Source organism: Macaca nemestrina, chromosome 7 (assembly GCF_043159975.1).
Source record: "Macaca nemestrina isolate mMacNem1 chromosome 7, mMacNem.hap1, whole genome shotgun sequence".
Taxonomy (NCBI): domain Eukaryota; kingdom Metazoa; phylum Chordata; class Mammalia; order Primates; family Cercopithecidae; genus Macaca; species Macaca nemestrina.
In genome coordinates this window covers 1,860,423-1,871,936 of record NC_092131.1, presented here as the reverse complement: position 1 = coordinate 1,871,936, position 11,514 = coordinate 1,860,423, and the positions used below count along the sequence as shown (strand labels likewise).

Sequence of the window (11,514 nt, the reverse complement as noted above, 5' to 3'; positions counted from 1 at the left end):
CAGGAGGAGAGGGGTGAGTGAGGATTACTGTCTGAGCTCCACCTCCTGTCAGATCAGTGGCAGTATTAGATTCTCATAGCAGCGAACACTATTGCAAACTGCAGATTCATGTGATCTATGTTGTACACTCCTTATGAGACCCTAATGCCTAATGATGTGAGATGGAACAGCCTTGTTCCATCCCCCGATCCTGGTCTGTGGAAAAATTGTCGTCCATGGAACCGGTTCCTGGTGCCAAAATGTTGGGGACCACTGCTCGAAGCTGTAGATAATTGATAGCGATGCAAAAACTCTTTGAATTGGTAGAAATTCAAGTTCTCATCTTTGGAAGGACAATGGATTCCTCCTCACCTCCCAGGGAAAAGGGCAATTTTGCATCTATTTATGAACTCCTTTTAGCATTCCTTAATCAATTATATAAGTGTAGTCATTTGAATTCCTCTTTGAACTGTTTGTAGCACCTTAATTAATGAGATAAAGAGCATCTCTGAAATGTGTCATCATGTTTATGTGAGTCATGATCATATTTTTTTAAAATGATCTTTTAACTCACTGCGATTTCTTCTTCCCCATGGCCCCACCCAGCCTCAGTATCCAGGAAACTTAGTGTTCTGTGGCCCCGGAGGGCAGGAGACCAGGTGTTGACGAGCAGATGTGAGGTTGGTGCAACTTGTCCCCACAGCTCTGCTTCAACCAGTGCCCTGGGAACGCCTCCCAGCCCCACACCTGTCCTGTTGGCCCAGGCGAGCTCCGTGCCATGTGTCATCTCTGCTGGTGGCCACCTGGTGAGTATGTGTTGAATAGAGAACTGTGCAGCCCCTTCACAGAGCTTCCAGGGCTTGTGCTCTCCAAACCTGTCTGGGCTCAAGGGACCTTCTCAGGGTGTGATGTGTTGGTGGCTGTGTTGAGCCCTTGTCCCTGAGGGTGGGAGTCAGGCAAGGACAATGTTCTGGACTCAAGGAGGAGGTGTGGGGTGCGTGAAAGGTACAGGAGCTTTGGGGTCAGAAATGTGGGTTCCAGCCTGGCATTGTCCCCATGAGCAGGGGCTGCAGCCTCCCCAAGGCCTCAGTTTCTACAATGGTGAGAGAGTGTCAGAGACCGCAGCACGTAATTGATAAGCATCAGGGATGGCAGGGGTCTAGGTGTGGCCAGCCCTTCTGAATACTGAGGGTGTGACCTTGGTCGTACCACTGACCTTGACGATTGTGAAAGAAAAATAAAATCTGAGTACTCCAAACTCATTTTGCCCCAAAGAAAAGCTGAGCTTGGAAGCTGAGTCATGGAAATAATAATAATAAAAAAAGAAAAAAAGTCATGCGTTTCCTCTTGTTTCTAAACTGATAGCAGCAGCAGGTAGGCCGGGTGTCCCCAGGTGGCCTCCCTCACCCTGACAATATAAATTAACAGCCCGGTCTTCATGGCATGGGGCAAAATGAGACAAGAAATCGTCCCTCCTGCCCCTGAGAAAAATGCATATTTGACGTCTTCTACTCTGTTTATTTTCTTATCAAGTGGAGATTCTCTGAGCACAAGGCAAACGAGTAATTGCTTCCTCCACCCCTCCTTTTCATGCAACGTGGGGGCTCAGTGAGCTCTAATCAAAGCCTCACAAGAATGTGACCCTCCCCTCTTGATTTTTTCTCCTTTATCTTTCCCCTCCTCCAGCTTTTCCCCTTTTCAATATTGAAGGAGGACACAGTGTGACTCCACCTGGGGTCAGGTGTGGGGTGGTCCCTGACCGTGGTGGTCCGCGTTTCCTGGGAGACGGGCAGACGTGTGTGCTGAGGGGAAGAGGCCGGTGCAGTCGCAGGATGGGAGAGAGCATGTCCATTGTGCTGAGCGGGCTGGGAGGGATCCACAGAGAAGACGGTGTGGCTCAGCAGCCAGCACTGGGGACGGGAACGTGGGTGAAGGGCCTGGCACATGGAGCGGCTCAAGGCGAGAGAACTGTGACCCGCCCGGGGAGCCCGTGCCTGAGCGTTCTGGGTGGGTGCTGGGGTTGCAAATGTGTGTATCCCTGCGTGAAGCCCGTGTAAGTACACATGTGTGTCACATGGCCCCTGTGTGTGGCAGGCATTGTCGCGTGGCCCCCATGCGTGGTAGGCATGTGCAGCCTGAGTACCATGCCAGACTGGGCTTTCTGTCTCCTCCAGGCCCAGCCCTGCCATGTGAGCAGGGAGCTTGGCCATGGGACTGATGTTCCGTCTCCTCCAGGCCTGGCCCTGGCCTGCCATGTTAGCAGGGAGCTTGGCCTTGGGAATGGTGAGCACAGGTGTGACTGTGCCGGGCCCCACTGGCTGGGCTCGGTGGGGACACCACACCCCTTGCTGGGTGTGGGTAGCAGAAGGGTCGAGGTGCCCTCTGGGAGGTGGTTGGGCAGCGCCAGGGTCGGGAGCGTGTTGGGAGATGGGTGTTCAGCTAGGTTCCTTCCCTGTGCAGTGGCTCAGCTGAAACCAGCCTGAGCCAGCTCCCAGGCCTCAACCCAGCTTGTCCTGGAAGCCCTGCCCCATGCAGAGTGACCAGGGCAGGCAGCACCGTGCCCAGCAGGAGGAGAAACTGCATCCACGTAGGCAAGAGGAGAAGCCCTGGGGGTCCATGTAGTGACAGGGCCAGGGAGGGCCGCGTGGGCAGTGCGTGTGGCCGCAGGAGGCGGGGGCCGTGTGCAGGGAGCCCCCGAGGTGCAGCTCGACCAGCCTCCTCCTGACTCTGCTTCCCACCGGGCGCAGGACGCGCGTGAACACAGGAAGGCTGCTCCCATCACAAAGTACAAGACTTAAAAAGGATATTTTATTGTCATCAAAAACGAGAAACATTAAAGACAATTAATGAGCTTTAGAAAATTTAAAAGAAGAGAAAAGCTACCAAAGCTGAAATCGTGGCACCTCCTCCCAGTGAGCCCGGGAGTCCTCCCTGACGGCCGAGGCAGGCGCTTGCCGCGCTCCCGCTCCTGCCTCCCTTCCTGTCTGCAGACTCTGCGTGACATTCACCGAACGGCGTGACGCGGGCAGCAGAGCGTGGGAGCCTCTGTCCAGCAGTCGTGGCCGGCAGCCCCGCTCTCCCCAGGCCGCGGGCACCCTCTTTGCCGTCTCGCTTCCAGCTCATGCCCCAGAGTGGCTGCTTGTTCCTGCTGCACGTGACTTGGGGCTGGACTTAAGCCTCTGTGATGAGTTCCGCTGTGTTCACGCTCCTGGCTCTCCTGGTGTCCCTCCACCTCTCTCCCCGGTGCTCTGGGGCCTCCTCTGTCCCAAGGACCCACCAAGGCTGAGTCTTGCCTGCCTGGGACCTGGTCACCAGGCCTCCTCTGGCAGACCTGTCTGGGCAGATGCCCACCCCTTCCTTGGGCTGTCCTCACCCTTGCCCTGTAGGGCTCCTGTAGCGACCCGTGTCCTGGGCTCTTCTCTGAGTGATCTTGGCGGAGTGGAGTGGGTGGGAGGTGGCCGTGTCCTGGGCCTGGTCACTCCTCTCCCAGTGCAGACTCTGGGGCTGGCTGTCCCTGTGGGTCGAGTTCCACGTGAGAATCCAGCAGCGTGGGCAGGCAGCCAAGGGGCGGTGCTGGCACCGAGACGCTGTTCCATGGGAGGCTTCTTCCCAGGAGCCGGAGAGCAGCGTGCGTGGCTTGAAATAAGAACAACCTCATTCCTCATGTCTGTTCCCAGGAGTGCCCAGAATGGAGGCGGCTGGCCGCGGGCTGGGAGGAAGGCCGTCTGACTGAGCCTTCGCAGCTTTCCAAAGCCTCCCCAGCAGGGCCTGATGGTGCTGTGGCTTCCCCGCCTTGGTGGCTGATGCTCCCACTCACCATGTGGAAAGCACACCTGTGTTCAGGAGGCTGGCGTGGACGGGGTGGCTCCAGGGCCAGCTCCTGCCTGGGTGGGCGCCTGGTATGTCGGCCGCTGCCTCCTTTTGTGTGAGCACCTGGCGGGCCAGAGGGCAGGGATGTCCTGCTGAGGGGACACCTGGCCCCCAGGGCCCTGCATGCACCAAGCAGCGGAGGTCTGGGGTAGACCTGCTATGCACAGGGTCTGGAAGGGGGGGCGTGTCTGGTATGGCAGGGTCAGAGGGCAACTGCTAGGCCAGAGAGCCATGGGGTTGAGGGTGGTGAGGTCAGGGGTCAGGCGTGGCCTGGATGGTGGCTGAGCATTGCCCACGGCTCCTATTTGGGGTCTGGGCGGCCCTGGACACCCCACAGAGGGTGGCCCTAGGGTCCCTGCCCAATCATGTTCCTGTAGTCAGGGACGATGGTCTGCTTCAGGTCCACCACCGAGGAGAAGATCCACTTCACCTGTAGGCAAGGCACAGCACAGGAGTGAGTGAGGCCACAGCCCTGCCCCCGAGGCCCACCCACCCCTCAGACTACCAAGGTCATTGCCCTGCCCCCGAGGCCCACCCACCCCTAGGCCACCCAGGCCACAACCCTGCCCCTAAGGCACATCCGCCCTTCAGGCGACCCAGGTGCCAGGGCCTCACCATTGCCTGCTCTGAGGCTTAGACATGGAGAGCAGAGCCAGGGCATCAATAGCATGTGGACAGCACAGAAGACAGCGTCAGGGACAGGTGGGGACAGTGTGGGTGACAGCATCAGGGATAGATGGGGACAGCATGGAGGACAGTGTCAGAGACAGGTGAGGACAGTGTGGAGGAGAGTGTCAGGGACAGGTGGGGACAGCATGGGGGACGGTGTCAGAGACAGGTGAGGACAGTGTGGAGGAGAGTGTCAGGGACAGGTGGGGACAGCATGGGGGACAGTGTCAGGGAGAGGTGAGGACAGTGTGGAGGAGAGTGTCAGGGACAGGTGGGGACAGCATGGGGGACAGTGTCAGGGAGAGGTGGGGACAGTGTGGAGGACAGCATCAGGGACAGTGTACGGGACAGTGTTGCATACAGGAGGGAACAGCATGGGGGATAGTGTCAGGGATTGTAGGGGACACAGTGAGAGACAGTGTCAGGGACAGGTGGAGACCATGAGGGGGACAGGTGGGGACAACGTGGGGGACAGTGTCGGGGATAGGAAGGGACAGGAGAAAATAGCATGGGGGTCATTGTTGGGAATTGGGAACAGCATGGGGGACAGTGTTGGAGACAGCTGGGGACAGCATGGGGGACAGTGTAGGGGACAGGTGGGGACAGGAGACAGCATGGGGGATAGTGTTGGGGACAGTTGGAGATAGTGTGGGGGACAGTGTCAGGGACAGATGGGGACAGCGTGGGGGACAGTGTTAGGGACAGGAGGGAACAGCATGGGGGACAGTGTGAGGGACAGGTGGGGACAGCATGGGAGACAGTGTTAGGGACAGGAGGGGACAACATGGGGGACAGTGTGAGGGACAGGTGGGGACAGCGTGGGGGACAGTGTCAGGGACAGATGGGGACAGCATGTGGGACAGTGTTGGGGACAGGTGGGACAGCGTGGGGGACAGTGTTGGGGACAGGTGGGAACAGCGTGGGGGACAGTGTTGGGGACAGGAGGAGACAGCATGGTGGACAGTGTCGGGGACAGGTGGGTCAGCATGGGGTCAGTGTCAGGGACAGGAGGGAACAGCGTGGGGGATAGTGTCAGGGATTGTAGGGGACAGAGTGGAAGACAGTGTCAGGGACAGGTGGAGACCATGAGGGGGACAGGTGGGGACAGCACAGGGGACAGTGTCAGGGATAGGAGGGGACAGGAGTAAACAGCATGGGGGTCATTGTTGGGGATTGGGGATGGCATGGGGAACAGTGTTGGGGACAGGTGGGGACAGCATAGAGGACAGTGTTGGGGACTGGTGGGGACAGCATGGGGGACAGTGTCGGGATAGGAGGGGACAGGAGTAAACAGCATGGGGGTCATTGTTGGGGATTGGGGATGGCATGGGGGACAGTGTTGGGGACAGGTGAGGATAGTGTTGGGGACTGGTGGGGACAGCATGGGGGACAGTGTAGGGGACAGGTGGGGACAGGAGGAGACAGCATGGGGGATAGTGTTGGGGACAGGTGGGGATAGTGTGGGGGACAGTGTCAGGGACAGGAGGGGACAGCATGAGGGACAGTGTCAGGGACAGGTGGGACAGTGTGGGGGACAGTGCCAGGGATTATAGGGGACAGAGTGGGAGACAGTGTCAGGGATAGGTGGAGACTATGTGGGGGACAGGTGGGGACAGCATGGGTGACAGTGTCAGGGATAGGAGGGGACAGGAGGAAACAGCATGGGGGACATTGTCGGGGATGGGGAGAGAGCATGGGGGACAGTGTTGGGGACAGGTGGCGACAGTGTGGAAGACAGTGTTGGGGACTGGTGGGGACAGCATGGGGGACAGTGTAGGGCAGAGGTGGGGATAGTGTGGGGGACAGTGTCAGGGACAGGAGGGGACAGCATGGGGGACAGTGTTGGGGACAGCGTGGAGGACAGTGTCGGGGACAGGTGGGGACAGTGTGGGGGACAGTGTCAGGGACAGGTGAGGACAGCATTGAGGAGAGTGTTGGGGACAGGTGGGGACAGTGTTGGGGACAGGTGGGACAGCGTGGGGGATAGTGTCTGGGACAGGTGGGGACAGCATGGGGGATAGTGTTGGGGACAGGAGGGAACAGCATGGGGGATAGTGTCAGGGATTGTAGGGGACAGAGTGGAAGACAGTGTCAGGGACAGGTGGAGACCATGAGGGTGACAGATAGGGACAGCATGGGGGACAGTGTCAGGGATAGGAGGGGACAGGAGTAAACAGCATGGGGGTCATTGTTGGGGATTGGGGATGGCATGGGGGACAGTGTTGGGGACAGGTGGGGACAGCATGGAGGACAGTGTTGGGGACTGGTGGGGACAGCATGGGGGACAGTATAGGGGAGAGGTGGGGATAGTGTAGGGGACAGTGTCAGGGACAGGAGGGGACAGCATGGGGGACAGTGTTGGGACAGGTGGGGACAGCATGGGGGACAGTGTCAAGTACAGGAGGGGACAGGTGGGGACAGTGTGGGGGACAGTGTTGGACTGGTAGGTACAGTCCAGGAGATAGTGTCGGGGACAGGTGGGGACCGCATGGGGGCAGTGTCAGGGACAGGTGAGGACAGCGTGGGGGATAGTGTCAGGGACAGGTGGGGACAGCACTGAGGAGAGTGTCGGGGACAGGAGGCAGCGTGGGGGCAGTGTCAGGGACAGGTGAGGACAGCGTGGGGGACAGTGTCAGGGACAGGTGGGGACAGCATGGAGGACAGTGTCAGGGACAGGTGGGGACAGTGTGAGGGATGGTGTTGGGGACAGGTGGGTAGAGTGTGGGGGACAGTGTGAGGGACAGTGTTGGGGACAGTGGGGACAGCTTGGGGGACAGTGTCAGGGACAGGTGGGGACAGCATGGGGGACAGTATCAGGAACAGGAGGAGAGAGCATGGTGGACAGGTTTGCCTACAGGAGGGGACAGCATGGGGAATAGTGCCAAGGACTGTAGGGGACAGAGTGGGGGACAGTGTCAGGGATAGGTGAGGACAGTGTGGGGGACAGTGTCAGGGACAGGTGGAGACTGTGTGGGGGACAGTGTTGGGGACAGATGGGGACAGCATAGGGGACAGCATGGGGGACAGTATCAGGAATGGGGAACAGCATGGGGGACAGTGTCAGGGACATGTGGCGACAGCCTGGAGGACACTGTTGGACAGGTGGGGACAGCGTGGGGGACAGTGCCAGGGACCGTTTGTGAGACAGTGGGGGACAGCGTCAGGGACAGGTGGGGACAGCCTGTGGGAGAGTGTAGGAGACAGTTTGTGACAGCATGGGGGACAGTATCAGGGACAGGTGGGGACAGCATGGGGGACAGTGTCAGGGACAGGTGGAGACAGCCTGGGGGACACTGTTGGACAGGTGGGGACTACGTGGGGGACAGTGCCAGGGACAGTTTGTGACAGCATGGGGGACAGTGTCAGGGACAGTTTGTGACAGCATGGGGGACAGTGTCAGGGACAAGTGGAGACAGCCTGGGGGACACTGTTGGACAAGTGGGGACTACGTGGGGGACAGTGCCAGGGACAGTTTGAGAGACTGGGGGACAGTGTCAGGGACAGTTTGTGACAGCATGGGGGACAGTGTCAGGGACAGCTGGGGACAACGTGCGGCCGACCTTGAAGAAGGTGACGGTGGCACTGTAGCACACGCTTAGCAGGAAGAGTGTGATGAAGATGGTGATGGTCGTCCACAGCCCGTCCAGCTCCCCGTCCTGCGCCTCCGCACAGCTCTCCTCCAGTTGCAGCTCTGGACAGGAAGGGGGTGGTCAGTGCCGTGTCCCGCTGGGCTTGGGCCTCTGGGGGCGATTCCCTCTGTGGCGGGGCCCAGGATGTAGGGCCCGGCCGGGATGGGCCAACAGTGTCCTGAGGTCAGCTCCCCGCAGCTGCCCGCCCTGTGCACCAGCTTTGGCCCCGGGGCTCCACCGGACACTCGGCCCTAGATAGTGACCCGGCCCTCAGCAGGACCCACTCCCCGTCTCCCGTGTCCCTCCCTGAGGCCCAGAGGGCAGGAGGATGGTGAAGCCCACCCCTCAGGTGACCCCAGCTGCAGGGAAGGGCGGTACTGGGAAGTGGGCCAGAGCCAGGGACGCGATGTGGCGTGGGTTCCCCTGTGTGTGGGGGCCTGTGTGTGTGCGGCGGCTGCAGGGGCTCTGCTGTGAGAGGAGGGCTGGGTTTGTGTGAGCTGGTCAGCGTGTGGACAAGCTGCTGAGTGGCTCGTGGGCCTTGAGGTGCTGCGTGGGGCTCGTGGGGGCCTGTGTCCGCGGAGTGTTCACGTGTGTGGGGACCTTGCTGTGATCTGGGTGCTGTGCAGGTCGCCCGTGTGAGGCTCTGTGCGAGGCGTGTGCGTGTGTGTGTGTGTGGTGGCTGTGTGGTCGGCCAAGTTCAGTGCGGGGTTTAATGGGTCTGGGCTGAGTGTGTGTGTGTGGGCATCTGGACCAGTCCCTCCACAGGGCCCGAGAGTGCATGTCCCCAGGAGTCGGTTATGTCCCCATGCGGGTGTAAGACTGGGCAGGGCTGCCAGGGGTTAGTGCTGTGGGGGCAGATGGGTGAGGGAGGGCCTGTCCCTATGCACATGGACTAGGCATGCCCCCGAGTGGGCAGGGGGTCTGAGGACAGGGAGCTCACAGATCAGGACAGTCTCCTACAGAGGCGGGGGCTGTGTGCCTGTCTCCAGGGGGCTCCTAGGCTTCTGGTGGCCCAGCCCAGGGCAGCTGCTGCTGGAGGGAGGGCCTCGCTGGCAAAGCCCCCAGCCCCACCGAGGGCGGCTCCTGGCTGAGCCCCACCCTAGGTGGCCCAGGCACACATGCACAGCCTGGGCCAGCGTGCTGTGCCTCCCTCGTGCCCCTCAGGCCTCAGACTCGGCCTGACCCGCGGAAAGAACCATCAGAGTCTCGCAGGGGCCCAGGGCAGCGCTGGGTGCTTTATTTCCATGCCGGGCGCCTGGGAAGTATGTACACGGGGTGTGGGCCAAGCATCCTCGCGCCACCCCGAGAGCCCGGGGGGCGGGGGCTTGCCGGGTGTCGCACTCATTTACCCGGAGACACGGAGAGGCTCTTCTGGGTGTAGTGGTTGTGCAGAGCCTCATGCATCACGGAGCATGAGAAGACGTTCCCCTGCTGCCACCTGCTCTTGTCCACGGTGAGCTTGCTGTAGAGGAAGTAGGAGCCGTCGGAGTCCAGCACGGGCGGGGTGGTCTTGTAGGTGTTCTCCGGCTGCCCGTTGCTCTCCCACTCCACAGCAATGTCGCTGGGGTAGAAGCCTTTGATCAGGCAGGTCAGGCTGACCTGGTTCTTGGTCAGCTCCTCCCGGGGCGGGGGCAGGGTGTACACCTGCGGCTCTCGGGGCTGCCCTGTAGGGACAGAGGTTGGCACAGCGGTCACTCCCAGGGCAGAGGGTGGGCCGAGCCGGCCTCTGTCCACGTGGCCCTCGGGCCCCGCGGGTCCCACCTTTGGCTTTGGAGATGGTTTTCTCGATGGGGGCCGGGAGGCCTTTGTTGGAGACCTTGCACGTGTACTCCTTGCCGTTCAGCCAGTCCTGGTGCGTGACGGTGAGGACGCTGACCACGCGGTACGTGCTGTTGAACTGCCTCTCCCGCGGCTTTGTCTGGGCATGATGCACCTCCGCGCCGTTTACGTACCAGTTGAACTGGACCTCGGGGTCTTCCTGGCTCACGTCTACCACCACGCATGTGACCTCAGGGGTCCGGGAGATCATGAGAGTATCCTTGGGTTTTGGGGGGAAGAGGAAGACTGACGGTCCCCCCAGGAGTTCAGGTGCTGAGGAAGAGATGGAGGTGGACGCGTCAGCACCCGGGCGGGGCCTGTCTCTGGACACAGGCCACTCTAGGGCACTTGTCCCACCTTGAGCTGGAGGGCGAGGCCTGGGCTGGCTTACCTGGGCACGGTAGGCATGGGGGAGTTGGGTCATCACATGAGGGTGTGAACTCTGCAGAGAGAAGATTGGGAGTTACTGGGATGTGGGAGGAGAGAAGGTTTCCGAGCTGAGGGAGTGGAGTTTGGCCTTTGGGGTGGGCTTAGGTCAGGAGCAGGGTCCTCCCAGATATGGCTCTTGACAGGTCTGAGCCCAGCACCTGCCCCTGTGTGTGCAGAGCCTGTGGCTGCCCAGAGCCTGGTGGAAAAAGCCAGAAGACCATCTCCCTGAGCATGAGTGGGGTGGGCAGAGGCCTCTGGGTGAGGAGACAGACGGGGCCTGCCCTGCTGCCCTGGGCTGGGGCTGCACAGCCAGGGTTTGTCCAGGCAGGAGGGCTGAGCATGGCTTCCAGCAGACACCCCCCCTCCCTCGCTGGCCTCTCACCAACTCTCTTGTCCACCTTGGTGTTGCTGGGCTCATGAACGACGTTGCAGACGTAGGTCTGGGTGCCCAAGCTGCTGGAGGGCACGGTCACCACGCCGCTGAGGGAGTAGAGCCCTGAGGACTGTAGGACAGCCGGGAAGGTGTGCACGCCGCTGGTCAGGGCGCCTGAGTTCCACGACACGGTCACGGGTTCGGGGAAGTAGTCCTTGACCAGGCAGCCCAGGGCCACTGTGCTCTCGGAGGTGCTCCTGGAGGAGGACGCCAGGGGGAAGACCGATGGGCCCTTGGTGGAGGCTGCAAGAGACGTGGCGCCATGTGACTGCAGTGTGGGACAGAGCTGGGCCCAGGGCGCAGAGGCCCCTCCGTTCTTGTCTCTCATTGAGGGACCAGTGTCTGGGCTCACGGGCATTGGGTGTGCACCTGGCTGGTGCCACCTGCCTCACCTTGGCCCCCTCCCTGCCCCAAAGGCAAGGTCAGGCCCAGCCTGCCCCAGAAGGCTTACAGGAGTGGCGGCCCTTCGGTGCCCTTCTGCAGGCACCCCTGCAGCCTAGGAGGCGGGGCTGGGCAGCCGGGTTAGTGCTCTGTGTCTGCAGGGAGTCAGCACAGCCCAGGGCCTCTAGCTTGGCCTCGGCTCTGGCCATCGGTGCCACCTCAGGAACGGCTCATGCCCGTCGGCCCCACTCCAGCCTTTTATGGGTGCCTGGCTTGACCAGTGGCCACTGTTCTCAGAGGGCTTCT

At 60.8% G+C, this 11,514-nt stretch overlaps 1 pseudogene; it reads right to left on the bottom strand.

Annotated features, from left to right (window-relative positions):
• Positions 1-4,180: 4,180 nt before the first annotated feature.
• LOC105489912 (immunoglobulin heavy constant gamma 1-like) lies at positions 4,181-11,249 on the bottom strand (annotated as a pseudogene).
• Between the last annotated feature and the right edge of the window lie 265 nt (positions 11,250-11,514).